Source organism: Papilio polytes, unplaced genomic scaffold (assembly GCF_000836215.1).
Source record: "Papilio polytes unplaced genomic scaffold, Ppol_1.0 DF820678.1, whole genome shotgun sequence".
Classification (NCBI taxonomy): Eukaryota; Metazoa; Arthropoda; class Insecta; order Lepidoptera; family Papilionidae; genus Papilio; species Papilio polytes.
The window spans coordinates 870,582-888,359 of record NW_013528526.1 but is presented as its reverse complement, the minus strand read 5'-3'; the positions used below and the strand labels follow the sequence as shown (position 1 = coordinate 888,359).

Below are 17,778 nucleotides of genomic sequence, written 5' to 3'. Positions count from 1 at the left end.
GAAGAGGGTCCCTAATCTTAACGCATACATACGGTTAATTTAAACTACTGGGAGGTTAATATTAACAAGCTGATACACGAAGCAGAGGCCTCTCTACGTCTGTGAATATGACAATACAGCGAGGATAGAGTCCGGCCCCTCGCCACGGCCGGTCTTCTCGGCAACATCGGACTCCCCAACAGTAACTATACCCAACTTCTTATATGCCATTACTAAACAAAATACTAACATCGTGTTTCAGACCGAAGGCTCCGATTGGTCTACTCACTACAGTTACATTCAGCAAAAACTTAGCGTGACGAAATTGCACATTAGGATTGTTTTACATTGAACATTAAGAAACAGCTAGCAAAAGACCTAGAATTTCAAAAGACTAAGTCTTGATATGATTTTCAACGGATCCTGACAAATAAGCAAAATAGATTACAACCAGCTGTTGCAGCAATTGCTGTTGCAAAATCAATTTGTGGAATCTGTTCTCTTACTTGCGTTACTTACGTTATCCAAGATACAGAGCTCCGTTTCTGCTATTTCTTTCAACTTAACACTTTCTTTCCCTTCTTACAGGCATCGTAATACTTCAATTGATGAAAGAAATTCTTAGAGTTAGTAATTTATTACTAAATACCTTATGATTATTCACTTTCTTATAATTTAGTCCCTGTACTTAAATATTAGTAAAATTAAAGCCAGTGTGTATTACGCTTAACCTAACGTTTCACTGCAACAAAAACTTTACTCGCTATCAGATCTTGTTCGAGCTGCATGGTTGGTAGACCGTGTCAAAAGTGTTTCATTCGTGCAAGAAATGTAACGAAGGAACGTCGTACCACACTTCACGAGGAATTTCTCTTAAAGTATTTTTTTTTATTTTTGAATCGTGTGGTGAGTATAGTAATATGGTTTTGATCTGTATCACCATATTATGGTCATGATATGGTAAAAGGGACAACTAAATTTAAGAACTTTTCAGATAAAATATAAAACATAAATTTGTATGGATTCTTTAGTAATTCTGTTTTGTATATCAATACGATCTAGCCTAGGTCTAGGGTGGGGGAAAGTTTCTGTTAATATGGTCTTATTTTAAGCATTTATTAAATATATTTTACCTTCTTCGATTCTGTAGGGAGTGGGGGGCACTAGTGCTCCTTGTACCAGAGGGGTAGGGCTGGTGATGCCCATAATACAAGGTGATACATCAATTAAAGTCTATTCTTTATTTATTTCATATTGAATTTGTATAAAAAACACGAGTTAGTTACCAATATCTCGCATTTTCTTCACTATATTATTACCGGGCAAAGGGTACTTTAATAAAATGAAACCGTATTTGTTTTCTCTTTAAATTAACAACAAACACGAAACAAGACTCGTTTAATCAACATGCAAACGAGCCATTGTCATAACAAGATACAACTTAGCCTATAAACTGTTTAAATTTGTTACTCGAGAAGGGTTGGACCTTTTACAAAATTCTACGATATCGTAAAACACTGATCATTCTGTTTTATATTAGTGAAAACATCCGCTTTAATTCTTTTTGAACTCATTTAAATCGTATCTCATTGAGTGTTCACTTATTCACGCTCACGCAATTCTGTTTAATTGAAAACATTTGCGTATCTGTTTACAGCAGGCGCTTATTACGCGATCACTGCGACACTTTATTAAGGGTGTAAAACAAGGTACAGTCGGGAAAAGAGAATACTAGTTAACACTAAAAAACCATAAACAATCGTATAAAACCTTTGGCACACTTAGAACGGAATATATATGCCTACAAATGTATTCTCGAAAAGATAGATTACAGAAAATTAAATTAAATGATTTATTGGCCAGTTATATAGGTCATGTAATACCGTATCAAGTATTGCATATTTAATAAATCATTCTCAGGCATGTCGAAACGGAACAACCGAACAACGCTGGCGCGTAATTAATTTATCAGGCGCTAAGTGATTACATTAATATTTTAAAAAGCTTCATTTACATGCTTTTGAACTTCAGATAAGTATACAATGTTACCTTTTACTACACGTAGAGTAATTAATTGATCGCTAAAGAAATGTCTTAGTGTAGATTTTGAAATCGAATATATTTTTTTGACTAATATAAAAAGGTTGGGTTGATAATCAAAAAGCGAGGTAGTTGTTTTGTTTTTATTTGATTTGAAAAGTTGTATTATAAAAGAATGCTGTTTCACAAATATTCCATTCATATTACTCTTTCATCATCATCATCATCATCACCAGCTCACTATACGTCCCCGCTGAGGGGCTCGGTGCCTACCATAAAGTAGGGTCACTCTATTACTCTTTATTTTGAAAATATTCGTTGTTTAAAAGAAAAGTTTAAAATGTGTGCAAAATAAATGCAATTAATAAAAACGTTGCCAACTCGAACATCAAACTCGTTACGTCAATTCCATTAAAACGATAAAACCTATCACACACAACGAAAACGAAGCTATTTTTGTGTATTATCCGAAACATTGTTGTAAAATATAAAATGGTGTTCTTCTTATCCCAAGAACAAATTTATAGACAGCGAAACAGGATTAGAGTATTTTTTCTTTTTAATATGACAGATCATAGACAAAAAGTTGTATTATTCGACCGTAAGGATGGAAAAGGCAATCATAAAAAATATGGCACATTATCTACCAATTTTAATTCTCTATCGCTAATGCTTTAAGAAACTTCATTATAGAATCGCATCGAAGCGAATGCACTTCGTCTAAAAAGGGCAGATTTAATTCGTTACGACACGATAACTGAAAGCAAAATGTAATCCAAGTCACTCTTTTTAACACAAGCTTCGCAATCGCTTTCACGGCTGTGTATTACCAGCTTAACAAATGCGGTGCACCAGTAAGCTCTCGCCCGATGAATATGCATATCAATGATGTTGCCTTAATCGATTTAAACCAAATTAAATCGGTATTTACCCTTGTTTTAATATATTTTACAGCGTTGATGTCTTTTTTATGTACTAATATCTATACAAATAAAGTCAGCGTTACACAATTTATCCCCGTCACTATTGTGTGACACAGTGTGAGAATAAAGTTATACTAAATATTAACGTATAGAGTTTCCGAAATGTAAACCTTCATAACAAAAACCATAACTTAAAACTAATGCGATGTTTTAAGTATAACCTCCAGACCCTTTTCCCTAAAATTGAGTTCATAATGTTTACAGTAAATACCTTCACATAACACGTAAAGCGTAATACGGAATACGCTCTCTAGCGGAAATAAAACGTAAAACATCTGCGTCCCGCACTGGGGATAATATAATTTAAGAGCAGTGTAACTTTGCTTTATATTGTCTAACTAGCTCTTCCCATGCGGCTTCATCCGCATGAAATTATAAAAAAATGTTTTATTGTTTACATTTGTCAAATTATCAATAGCAAATGACAAAATAACATGACATTACAAACCTTGGCAATCTTGCTTCCTTGATGTTGTCAGCAACTTATGGTCTCTTTCCCACATTAGGGTTTTTACCCAAAATTTTTACCCTCTAAGTATAATGGTGTGAAAACATATAGCCTAAAGCGTGACGTAAGTGTAGGGCTTTTTATTACAAAAGTATTATTCAAAAACATGCTGTCATTGCTGACATCTTAGGCAACAAAGAAGTGTGTGTTTACGCTTTATTATAATAGTATAGATTTATATGTATAATGATATAATAAATAGTAAACACACACTACTTCATGACGTAGGATGTCAGCAATCACAGCATATTGTTGAATAATTCTTATTCTTATTCTTAGGCTATATATTTTCACGCTAATAAACTTAGGGGACAAGTATATTCAAAAAAATATTCGTGTGTGAAAGGGACCATAAACTACAAGCTGCCAACATTAAGAAAGCAAGGTTATTAAGGTAATGGTAGTTTTGACATTTGCAATTTTTTTTTATAATTTCATGCGAATAAAGCCGCACGGGAACAGCTAGTCATAAATATGTTGGCTCTCTGGCGATGTGCCAATTTTGATATTGTATTTTGCTCTTGTATCCACTTAAGCAAGATTAGTGTTATATTATACGGCCCAATAGGTAGTTTACATTTAACTTTTTTTTCTTTTAATATTTTATTATTTGCCTTTACCAGTTTCTGTGGTTGTCTAGAAATGTTGACTGCGCATGCAAAGATTTAACCATTACATACCTGAAGTTTCTTTGATACCGGGGTTATAAATCGCTTGGGCACAATCGATTTTATTTTATTATTACGCTGTTTATGTCAGCTTTGACTGATAATCTTCAAGTTAGAAAACAAAAATAAGCATAACTAAAATAGATATATTTTTGTTCTTTTTCTACTCTTTTTCCCGTAAAAAACACAGTAAAAGATACATGTATACATTTTTAAATTCGATTTAAAATCTGGCTTTTAAGGGTTAAGCGTCGTTATGGGTCGATGATGACGGATGGGTACATTAATGAACTTGTAGCAGTCAAAGTGTTACAAAATGCAATACATATTTTTGTTATCAGATCAACCCGAATTACATTTGCGAATGCTTACTCCGAAATCGATATAATTTCGTGGAGAGGGTAACAACCTTAAGGCACGCGATTGGCCGATCGATTTTTATTACTAACCTATTTAAATCAAAATCACTTTGAGGATTATTTTTATTATAGTTAATAAAATAATTTATTAGATAATAAAAGCACTTGGATGTAATAAATTGATTAATTATTAAGAGATCCATCTTACATCTTACTAATATTATAAATGCGATTAGACGGATGTTTGTTAAAGTTTGTAGCCTAAACGGCTGAACGGATTTCGATGAAATTTGGTATAGATGTAGAGGATAGTCTGGAAGAATACATAGTCTATTCACTTTTGTTTTTTTCAATGCCACGCGGACGGAGTCGCAGACTAAAGCTAGTAATAGATAAATCTTAAAACAACTAGGCCTTTAAATAGCTATTAGTGTTTAAAATATAATAATAACTTAATTTCTTTATGTAGAAAAAAAAATACTTAAATAAAATCAAGGTACAAGACAGACATTACATACATTTGTTATATATTTTTTTTAATATAGACTTTATTACTTGTACTGATTTAACAAAGGCTTTATCAATTACATTGTTCAATTCTAATTTAATTAAATACACACAATAGAGACTTTGTGAGAAATAATCCTTGAACAAAAGATTTCTATAAGAAACGCTTCAGGCTAAAATCGAACGATCAGTCGTCCAATGTAATATTCTAAATTATATTCACGAAATAAAGGTAAATGAAATATTAACTAAATAATCTCATTAAATGCGAAAGTTTAGATGGATAGATGAATGTTTGTTAGAGTTTGTAGCCTAAACGGCTGAACGGATTTCGATGAAAATTTGCATATATGTAGAGGATTATCTAGAAGAACACATAGGCCACTCATTTTTGTTTTTTTTTTTATATCAAGCGGACGGTATCCCGGGCGAAAGCTAGTACTAAGTATTCATTGAATGTTTCGTTAATGGAATAATAATAATATATGGAATGTTTTAACTCTTTTTAAAGGGAGTTTAACTAACAAATAAACATGAGAAACTGTCAAAGTTAATGTTAACTGCAAATACATTTTAATCAACCAATTTTATTGTAAATTTCGTCCAATCAACGACAACCAGTAGTTAATATGTTTTTACATGAATGTTTATATTAAGGGCCCGATTCAAAAGGCAGTTATTTTAGAAACCGCACGCATAGTGAGGTTCCTGTCTCTGGAGCCCTGACTGGTTGTTTGAGATATCGGATTCCGCAGCCGGTGGTGCTCTATTTTCATATTACACGTTTTAATTTATTATTATACAAATCTTATAAAATGTTTTTTTTATAGAGAATAAGAAATAAAGATATATGTGGATAAAAAGCATAGTAATAATATTATTAAAGCTTGAATATCTAGAGGTTATAAGCTAAAGATGATATGACATTATTCAATGCTCTTTTATGATGCTAAAAAAAGACTTTTGCGTGACACCATTAAGTTAGCGTTTTGTGATATTAAAAATCTACCAATATACATTCATATAGAGCATAATATACTGACGAACAATATTAAGAAACTGACGACAGAAACACCGATTGGCAGATCATTTTTGTAGACGACAAACCGTTGCTTCGACCTCACAACGTTGACAATGATGGTCACGTATTTAAAGATCTTAGTTTTAATATATTCTGCAATGCGGACAACGTTAACTGACATTACATTTAACTTGAGTTCAGTGCCAAACCTCCATCATCAATTACACAAAGCAACTTAACCACAAAAGCTTACTTTGAGTTCATCGTTCAATTTTAAGTAGAGACAAGCTTAGCTGTTGATTGCCAGAAAGTACAATAAAGTTAAAATGATTGGTGAAATTGTATTAGTATATAGACTACTAACTTGATAAATAAATTAAAAAATAGTATTTTTGCATAATAGTTGTACTGTATTGTAGTGTACCATTACTGACTACGAACCGGATTTTGAGGGTACCTATTAAGAGATGAACGATGATTTACCCGACGTTCTTACAATGTAACCTGCACATATCGGCGAAGAAATTCAAAGATATGTGTGAAGTTAAGCCGCACTGGGCCAGCATGGTTGACTATGGACTAGTCACCCTATCGTATGGTAGGCTCCAAGCTCTTGGTGAGGTCGTATGGTGAGCTATTGATGATGATGAAAGAGAGGAATTCAAGACCATGTTCTTGTGCTAGAGTTTGGCAGTGGGACACTTACTTTAGTATCAAAAATAAGTTAGGATGGGTAGATTTGTTCAACAGTAGATATCTCCAAAACGGCATTACGCATTTCGGTGTTTGATATAGATGGAAAACGCAATCTGGAAGAACACATAGGTTACATGATCCCGGTGAATGTGTACGGTTCCCGTGGGAAACTTTCCCTTCATGCTACTCAGTAACTCCACAACGGGTTGACACATGTTACTAAAATTTTGCACATATATAGAAAATAATCTCTTATAACTAATAATGTCAACTTTTTTATTCCATGCAGAAGAATTCGCAGGCAAAAGCTAGTATATTATACGTTAGTACGATGTAATAAAAGATAATATACAATTTTATGTTTGATTACAAAGGGTATTCGGTTTCAGCAGGTGACCTAAATTCAGGTAGACGAAAATAAAGTTCTGTCTCACGAAATCCGGCCGCAAATTGTGCAAAGAAATCTAACCTTTAGAGTACCCTCGAGTCATATTACCCTGAAATTATATTATTACTCTATCTTAATACGTTTTCATAATAAAACCGTTACTGTTCTTAAATTATTGTATGTAAATATGTTGAAAACTTTAATTAAAAAGTAGAATCGGAGAAAATAAGTTAGTTTTATAATATAGAATAGTTTTATAATAAACAACCATGAGAGTTATTTACAAAAATAACTTCCCTTTACTTCGACCTAGAAAAAGATACGATAATAAAATATCAATCTTAAGATCTAATATAGAATCTTTCACATCCATCGACTCAAGAACGTTATTTACAAGAAAATCGGACAATTATTGTACAAAGGACAAAACTGCAAAGAGAAAGCAATAAAAAAACGTAAAAATCTATGGTAACTTACTAATTGATTTTCAAAACATTTAAATTAAGTTCTTATCTCATAAAGTCTATTAATTCAGTCATTGTTATAAAACCTATACAAAAACATAACAGTGGTAGAGCCCGCTTTAACAACTTCGCACGAATGGGCCGGCTCGCCCGGTGTAATACCACGACCACACAAAAACAGGCGCGAAGTGATAAAAATTCCGCGTTTCGTCTGATGAGTGTGGTACCGGAGGCCTAATTTTAGTCCCCTTCCCTTTCCACCCTTTTCTTAAGAGGACAGGATGGGAAGGAAAAGTGGATTTGACGGTGGAGTAGACGCATAGGAAGGGGAAAAGTCCTCTTTATGTACGTCTCTTCCTCCGTCAATTAAGGGTAGGCAACGCATCTGCAATTGCGGATGTATATGGGCAGCGGTCGCTTTCCATATCGGTGGATTCAGGTGGCCGGTTGCTCGTTTGCCACATTATATTATAAAACAAAAAAAAACTTTTATCTCTGTTTTCATAAAAGTGTTATCACAACGAAAACTCACTTTTAAACCATGACATGTTTTAAATATTATCAATATTGAATATACCTTTTAAACCGTTAAATAAATAACCACAATCTTCAACGTCTTTGTTGTAAAAACTGTATAAATAACGAAAAACATTCAGATATCTAACTATATTAATACAAATATCTTTACAATAAACAAACAGTGAGCCTTTACAAATGATAATGTCGGTAAGTTATTCAGAACTTCAGTAGCTGGAAAGCTTTCGCGTCGGGTGGTCGTGTTTGTCGCTGTCAAATAGTTTCTTTCGTGATAAATAAATTTAAACTTAATTATTAGTGTTGAATAATAATGTTCTAGATTTTGTGGGTAACAGATGTTGCAGTGTTATGTGGATGGAAAATGTTTCAAACACTACTTATGGTTAAAACTGTAACTCATCATATATAAATATTTCATGTAAGTAATCTACCATAGATCTATAAAGATTTATTTAATTTAGATATGACATTTTACAATAAACAAAAATTACAGGTACGATAAATCTTATTTACAGATAGATAGTAAAATTAACCATAAGACCGTATATTACTCAAATAGAGTAAGCCGAGGTAACCAAAAGCTCGTCTTTTAAATAATTATGAAAAAAGAATGAAGGTTTATATAAATCAGTTCGTACGGAACTCAAAATAAAAAAAAAAAAACACAATTAGTAGCCTCTACTTTCTTCCAGACTATGTTCTACATATGTGACACATTTCAACAAGATCTGGTATGCAGTTCTGCATTTATGAAGTAATATATCTATCCATCTAAACTTTCGCATTTATAATACAAGTAAGATAATTCTGTTCTTTATCAATACTAATATTATAAAGAGAAAAGATTCGTATTTTTGGATTTTTGTATGTATTGGAATAACACCAAAACTACTCGGCAGATTTTAAAAATTCTTTCACATATAACACGTATTTAAATTTTTTTAATTACACGCAGACGAAGTCGCGAGCAACAGTATTGTGACATCTATACTATTATTACAAAGCGTAAACACACACTTATTTGGGGCCTAAGATGTCAGCAATCACAGCATATTAGAACAGCTAGTTGAAAAAATAACGTTTTATTTATAACCTAATCGTCTACAATATGCCTTAAAGCACCGTGTCTGCTGGAATTAAGTGTACATGTAAATACAGGCATTACATTTAATTGCATAATAAATCTAGTAGGCGTTGCTTGCAAGCTCTTGAAATATAGCTTAAAGCTTTGTATAGACTGTAACTATATTTCACTTTTATTATCTAAAAAAAAACAACACAAATGTTAGAACTATTTCACAGTAAAGAATGATATATGTACAGACACAAATAGAATAATCCTAAACGAAATATCCATTAGTAAATTGGTATCTACTTTAATATGAATTTCGGATAAAAACTCGACTCGCGGATTCCCAAATGTAATGCAATATGAAACAAATGGAATATTTTTATGTGAACGAAATAAAACCTATCTGTTATTTTCCCGTTATTTTACACTTTACGCGACTCCGTCCGCGTGGAATTAAATAAAAACTTAGTAAGTAGCCTATGTTTTTTAAGACTATGTTCTACATTTAAGCCAAATTTCATCGAGATCCGTTAAGCGATTTAAGCTACAATCCTTCCATCCATCTAAACTTTCCATCATCATCATCATCTCCTTATTTTTTTCCTGAACATAACTCTATCATACGTCATCTCAGTCATCACTCCCTTTTTGATCATGTCACCTTTTACACAATCCATCCATCTCTTTCTAGGTCTACCTCTACCGATGTACCCTTCCACGCTCATAACTAACATTCTCCTTGTAACATGCGATTCATCACTCCTCATAACATACCCATACCATGCTAACCTTTTACTCCTTACCTTCTCTACTACGGGGGCTACTCTCAAACTTCCTCTAATATACTTATTTCGTATCTTATCCATTCGTGTTACCCCACACATCCACCTTAACATTCGCATTTCTGTCACGTGTAGTCTCCTTTCATCCGTTCCTTTTACTGCCCAACATTCAGATCCATACATCATGACAGGTCTTACGACGGCCTTGTAAATTTTCTCAAATTTCCATCCATCTAAACTTTCCCATTTATAATATTAGTAAGATAACTTTTACTCCCGGAGATCACCAGCAATATAAAGTTTGGGGTTCTTCGGAGAACTGGAATGGCTGAAGTAATCCAGGTCCTGTTCGTATGTAAAATACGCGCCAGTCGTGGAGTTGCAGAAACCGTAGCCCCTACTACTACTACCACTAAGATATCTCTTGTATAGTAAATGAAATCAATGAGTATGTTTCAATGTCTGTATGTATGAATGGAAAGTGTGTATGAGTTGTATGTAAAATGAGGCCAAGAAGTGTGCATTCAGATATGACAACTGCAAGAGATGTATGGAGTACACAGTTTGAGACACAGTGTCTGTACACGTTAAGTAATCTGTGTCGACTGTAAATTTCATTTTCGTGACCTTTGTTTTTAACTCTACTTTGGATAGTTGACACGATTTTAAAAATAAATAGATTCTTTCACTTGCCTCTGAGCTTCAACGAAACACTATTGTGGGTCGGGAAGCAGTTACAAGAGTCACTTGACACTAAACTTCCAACGACTGAAGTAGTGTGGTGCGACCTTTATTTAAGAGTCGTTTACACCTACTATTTAAAACGCGCAATATAGTTTTAACTTTTTTTAACAAAAGAACCAGCAAGGGTGTCCGCAGTGGTCATTGTAAAGTCGAAAAATCTTTCAACTGAACTCTCTAATACTGAACTCTATTATAAATGTGAAAGTTTAAATAGATGCATGTATGTTTGTTAGAGATTTCGATGAAGTTTAGCACAGATTTAGAGTAACTATAGTCTGGAAATACACATAGACCACATGCTTTTGTTTTAGCCACGCGGACGGAGTCTCGGGCGAATGCTAGTTGGTAAATTAAATCGGAATATGTCAAAATCATGTATAAAGGATCTTCAAAATCGAAATAGAAAATCGATTTTTCATAATAACTGAATTCGATTCAGTCGATTCATTCGATATAAAATAATCGATGTTTTAAGCATGTCGAATTACTACGGACAATACTATAGATCAATGTTATTCATAGTAAATCATTTTTAAAAGCGTTTCGCCCGTCATTATTTCCCGCGGTGAAAGGTACGATGGTTATTAATTGGACTCTTTGTACAGCAATTTAAAAGGTAAACGAACGCTAATTAAAAACAAAGACTCGGGTCGAACTAATTTACTATAGAAATTGAATATTATTTCTGGTCTACAATTAATATAGTCAATCTAATTTTATTATTATCAAGTAACATAATAGAATTTCAAATGGTTAATTTTTCTTAGGAGCGTCAGTGGCTCAGTGGTGTAAACACTTGACTTGTAATCTACAGATCTTGAGTTCGAATCCCGCCATGTACCAATGTGATTTTGGATTTTTCGAATTTTTATATGTACATAATTTACCCGACGTTCTTACGGTGAAGGAAAACATCGTAATGCAACCTGCACATATCGGCGAAGAAATTCAAAGATATGTGTGAAGTCAATCAACCCGCACTGGGTCAGCGTGGTTGACTATGGCCTAGACACCCCTTATTAGTAGGCTCTGAGCTCCTCGGTGGGGACGTATAGTGAGCTGGTGATGATGATGATGATTTTTTCTTATACTAAAGTTCTACTGAGATTCTATCTTAGTTGCTAACTGCTATTAAGGTACCAACGTACGTCATGCAGTGTAACATCGTCATGTAACATGATTGAGCGTTACAGAACAATTTATTTTTGAAATAAATTCATTACTATCATTAGAATAGCTATCAAAAACAACTTTAGCTTTTTAAAAGCAACTTTAGCAACTAATCCATCAATGCACGAATATCTCAATTCCCTCTCGCCATTCCAATCATCCCGAACTGCAAAGAGAATCGATTCCGTATGTGCCTTGTGGCTGCATTTGATACACATTTCACTAACTAGTCCGACTGGCGAATGTAGATATTAAAATGTTCACAGAGCGGATACCTAAATTAATCAAACATCAAGTAAGGGAAATGTTAAATCTGTCTTTCTTATAAGACTAATAAAAGTCATTTATTGTCCTGTCTATTATTTCTTATGGTTTACATGTTTCTCTATGGAAACTGTAATTTATTATACGATTATGCTTATTTGTTTGTCTTTTATAATAAAAACAGTTAGAAAATTTATGTAACCGTTTATCTCTCAATTTAAACAGAGTCAAATATAATTAGGTACTCTCTATATATACTTCACCTCATTTTACTATAAATAATTAGGGATACAATGCAAATGACGTGTAATTAACGTAAATACTCTGCGCGTCATAGTCGTGACGTCATACTGGTAGCCAAAATAAACTCGGCCATCAATAACGAGGAGTCGCGTCAGCGCTGCGCCAGTACGCCTCAAATATTTAACAGCTTCGTTCGCTAATGGATATCAGTATACCAAGCTTAAAATGACTTACATGAGCCAGGGGTGTTAAACCAATGGAAAGGGGTATAATATTTTTGGCATATCATTGAATCACAGAATTTATTGAACACTACGGAAACAATGTGAAATATGTATTAAATCAAATACTACCAATATACAAAAACCGAAATAATTTGATAGCACGTCTATGAGCTCTACAATTAATTAGAATATGACCGTTATACGTAAAGGTGCGCAACCCCTGCACTGGAGATAAATTAGACAATGTAATTGCAGAAACTATAAAAGTCAAGGTCTCTCACTAATAAAATCCTAAAAGCAGGCGCAGACATTTGACTAAACTATCGCAAACTGTTGTGCGATTGTCGATTGTTTCGCAGCACATTCAAATGTTATTTGCACAATTAAAAATCGAGTAGCGTGCGCACCTTAAGCTTATAAGAATCAAGGCGCGACTAAACAGTTCCGATAGTTTAGTCAAAGCTACGCGCGCAGTCTAAACAATCGTACCTGCCTATCTGAACCGCTTGCTAAATAAAAGAGATTATCTATACTAATATAATAAAGCGTAAATACACACTTCTTTGTGGCTTAAGATGTAAGCAATTACAGCATACTTTTGAATAATTATTTTTGTAATAAAAAGTCCTACACTTACGTCATGCTTTAGGCTATATATTTTCATGCTATTAAACTTGTGGGTAAATAAATTGGATAAAAACCCTAACGTGGGAAAGAAATCATAATCTGCTGCCAACATCAAGGAAGCAAGGCTGTCATGCTTTGTCATCATGTCATGTCATCTTGACATTTGCAATTGAATTTGATAAATGTAAATAATAAAACAATTTTCATAATTTCATGCGGATGAAGTCGCACGGGAACAGCTAGTGTTATAATAAAGCTTATTTACATTCTGAATATACTCACCCTTATGACGGTTGGAATCTACATCAATATTCTACATCTCTGCGTCAACACGGCATGTCAAATAGTACCCAGCTGCAATGTCTGTATGTCTGTAAATACATATAAAGTTAATGAGTATTCATGTCACCGACAATTTAAGAAGTTGTTTAATTTAAAATTTGTCTAGACAAATTGTGAAGTGGTGAACGATAACTCCCACGTTTATAAATCGGGCTAAAGGCTGAAAACTGTTCTTAATTCACAAAGTAATTCAGAATATTCGGATATACTAAATGCTTGTTTCGATCTTACTATGTAGAAAGTCATCATCATCAACTTGCTCTTATCCCTAAATCCACTCCTTTCTTGAGCATATCCTCTTTCACACAATCCATCCATATTTTTTTCGGTCTTCCCCTACCTTTGTAACGATCCAAATTCATTCTTAACACTTCCAGATTTATGTCCCCATCATTTCGTCGCATAACATGTCCATACCACGCTAACCTTTTGCTTCTTAATTTCTCCACCACTGGCGCTACTTTCAAACTACCTCTAATATACACATTCTTAATTCACATTATCCATTCTTGTCACCACACACATCCATCTTAACATACGCATACGTACATAATATATAGAATGTACATTTTGTATTACTAGCTTCCGCCCGCGACTCCGTCCGCGTGGAAAAAACAAACGTTAAAAATTAAAAAGAACAAAAGTGTGTAGCCTATGTGTTCTTCCAGACTATCCTCTACATCAATTCGAAATTTCATCAAGATACTTTCAGCCGTTTAGGCTACAAACTCTAACAAACACCCATCCACCCACCTAAACTTTCGCATTTATAATATTAATAAGATTAAGACGAAAATCGGGCAACACTAGAACATCAACATGCACGTCCCGTCTCTATCTGACAGCTGTCAATGTCATTCAGACGTATTGGAATAGCGCGCCATTCTGTGGGGTCAGTGACCTGAGTGTTTAATTTTAATTACGTTGTAACAGTTATATTAATGTCCTTTAAAAAGTCGACAATAACGTCATCCAGTGGAATAGTGAGTGACTTTTTAATTTTATTCATTGTCATAATGCGTCAAATCTCAAACCGGATCGCGGTAGATTTTAAGGAAAATGTATCAAGCCTATTCCTGCGACTTTATCCGCACGGAATTAAAGAAAATCACTTATATAGTTTCTATTGCTTAATGATGTGGCTTTCTAATGGCGGAAGCATTTTTGAAATCGGTACAATAGTTTTTGAGTTAATTCAAATATAAAAATATCAATAATTCCCCTTTGCAATATAATTGTAGATTCCAAAATTTTAGGTATAAAAATTGAAATTGTAGAAATCCGTTTGAGATCTCATAGACATGAAAGACATAAAACAGAGAAGTGCTACCAAATAGTGTTCCAAAGATAATTTATTCATAGTTTTCACTTCAAGTTTTGCAGAAGTTTAAATTAGGTTAAAAGTTACAGACGCGTTGGGTCGAAGTAGCGTAATATTACCCCATATCTTGAACTTGTTACAACTTACATATGTACTTTTCTTGTTCTTACTATAGTTAAGTTCCATTAAAAAATACAGGTATCTGGCACATCACTATTCATAAAAAAAAGGAAAAGAAATAGTTTACTTTGTGACCTGTTAAAAATTCAATTTAGTCATAATTTATCTATTAAAAACGCTTTTTCTCAGCCTTTTTTATACTAATTTAATAATTTAAAATCTACTAAACACTTCTGTAAGCTTAAATTCAAATCTACTGCATACTTCGAAGTTTTACACACATACATATCCATTAATATTCATACACTACACTGATGTAGGTGACTTGAGTTACGTCACTCAATCAATTAAATACAAGAGAGCAGTGAACTAAATCCATATTCGAATATTTATTTCCATTCGACTGCTAACGTTTATTGATTAGCGGCCGAACATTGAAACGAATTTTAAACATTTATCTTCGTAACGCCATCTACAATGTAACAACGTCATAATTTTAAAGGAATTTGTATTTTAAGAGTGTACCTTTTAGTCGCTGTTATTTAAATATCGTTTCAGTTGCCAACTTCTTGTCAAAAATATGAATGTATTTGTTTATATTAGTGGAAGCGGACCTTATTCGTGCCTTTTACATCTATCTGACCGGATGGGATAATAGCTTAGTTTCCTCCGACCCTTACGATCCACCATTCTAAATGTAACAGCGGACCTCTTTTTATTTTCCTTTCTAAAACAAAGTCTGAAAATATTTAACAAAACAGAACTTTGAATCCTTCATTTTTGATATAACATGTCGAAGCTTTTCATTAATGTCCGGTTTCTCAGCTACATTTAACCATTCGTTAGTCTTTTTGATTCGATAACTTAATAAAATGCATATCTGAACTAAGTAACTTTAGTTTTACGCCGTTGAAACATAGGTTAACTTAACACTAACAAATCACTTATTAGAGACGCATAGGAAGGGGAAATGTTCTCTTTATGTGTGTCTCCTCCTCCGTCAATTAAGGGTAGGCAACGTATCTGCAATTGCGGATGTCTATGGGCAGCGGTCGCTTTCCATTTCGGTGGATTCAGGTGGCCGCTTGCTCGTTTGCCACCTTATATTATATAAAAAAATATAATTTTTTACTTCATTAGCTAAACTAATCCGTCTTTAAAAACTTATAAAATATCATAAAAAGTTAAATTAATTTCATTCTATTTAGAAGGTAATAACTTTTTTACCTTCAGTTAACTTGGGGCTTTCTTTAATAAACAAGACAAAGCACTTAAGAAATAATAATTTACAGACTTAAAAAGGCTGCTTTTGTAAAGTTTATTAGCGTCGTTTATGCTTGTTTTTTAAGATCGAATCTTTAGTAAAAGGTAAGTGATGTTTAGGTTTCTTTAATGATTGAGATATTTCAAATCAGTTAATTAAGAATATTAAAAGTGAGTTTTCGAAATGTAAACCGTAGTGTCTTGAGGTTATCTTTCTTATATCTATTCTATGGGTATACATCAAATAAAATTGGAGTGTCTGTTTGTAATATCAAAAGAAATATTCCAGATTTCGGGAAGATGTATTTGCGTTGCTGATAACGAAAATCGTGTTTAAAAAAAAATTGTCTGTCTGTCTGCAAGCCGCGTTTGTTCCGGGCAACCTCCAAAACAGCTGGGCCCATTTACACCGGACTTTTACTGAAGGATAGCTGATATAGACGGGCATATTATATACTAGTTTTTTTATCTTAATATTGCGTCGACGAAGTCGCGGGCAACAGCTAGAATGAAATATCACTTTTAATATTCTATCACTAAAGCAAAGAGCCTTCCCTTTTTGAAATATTGCATTTCGTATAATATACGTTGTTACTCGGCATCTTGCCAACTTCCGTAGCCAATCCTTTACCTGCGATGTGAAGTAGAAGCCAATTTTAGTTACATCGTCTTAGTAATAAAAAGTGATTGATAAATATTGACATTATCTAATTTTATTGCTTTCTTATTATTACTACTTGGTTAGTTTTTTTTAATTATCTTATCTTAAAAATCTAAGCAAATTCCTTTTCAAGCATTGGAATTTTTGTTAGTTGTTTTGTTATAACGTAATTTTACAAATGTGTTATTTTTTTCTCTTACATTCTATCAAATAAAACTGAGTTAGTTTATTGTTGTTTATTGCAGTATTATTATTTTTATTGTGGTATTTTACTATTGTTTATTAAAGATAAAATATTGTTTGTTTCAGCGGAAATCTCCGGTTAAACGTTTCTATTCACGTATATTTATATGCCTACCTTTTTTTTAAATAAGTATTATTTATAATATTATGAATGCGAAAGTTTAGATGGATGGATGTTTGTTAGAGTTTGTAGCCTAAACGCCCGAACGGAAATCGATGAAATTTGACATAGACTGAGAATCGTCTGGGCGAACACATAGGCTTACTTTTTTTTAATTCCATTAAATCTAGTCTGCAATATATGTGATAAATACTTCATAACATAATTTCTTAAAACTAAACATAAAGATAATTCGTATTATTTTTCCACAAAACTTATAGTGTACATCTGACTCGTTATCTGGTTTGCCACAATCGTTGCCTTTGGCTGAGCTCCAATACTTATTCTGCTCGGTTAAATAAAATGTTCAATCAAAAAGTACCCAAGAGACAAAAGAAATCGTATCGTGCCATTAACTATACTGGACTATATAATAGTATGAATGATGCAAA

General features: G+C 33.2%; 1 protein-coding gene across 1 annotated transcript in view; it reads left to right on the top strand.

Annotated features, from left to right (window-relative positions):
* The first annotated feature begins 8,506 nt into the window (after window positions 1-8,506).
* The window catches only part of LOC106110384, a 45,388-nt gene continuing 36,116 nt past the window's right edge, over window positions 8,507-17,778 (top strand). Inside the window, exon 1 of the mRNA XM_013292211.1 lies at window positions 8,507-8,568. The gene's annotated coding sequence lies outside the window, so the exon portion shown is untranslated. The remainder of the gene's footprint in view (window positions 8,569-17,778) is intronic.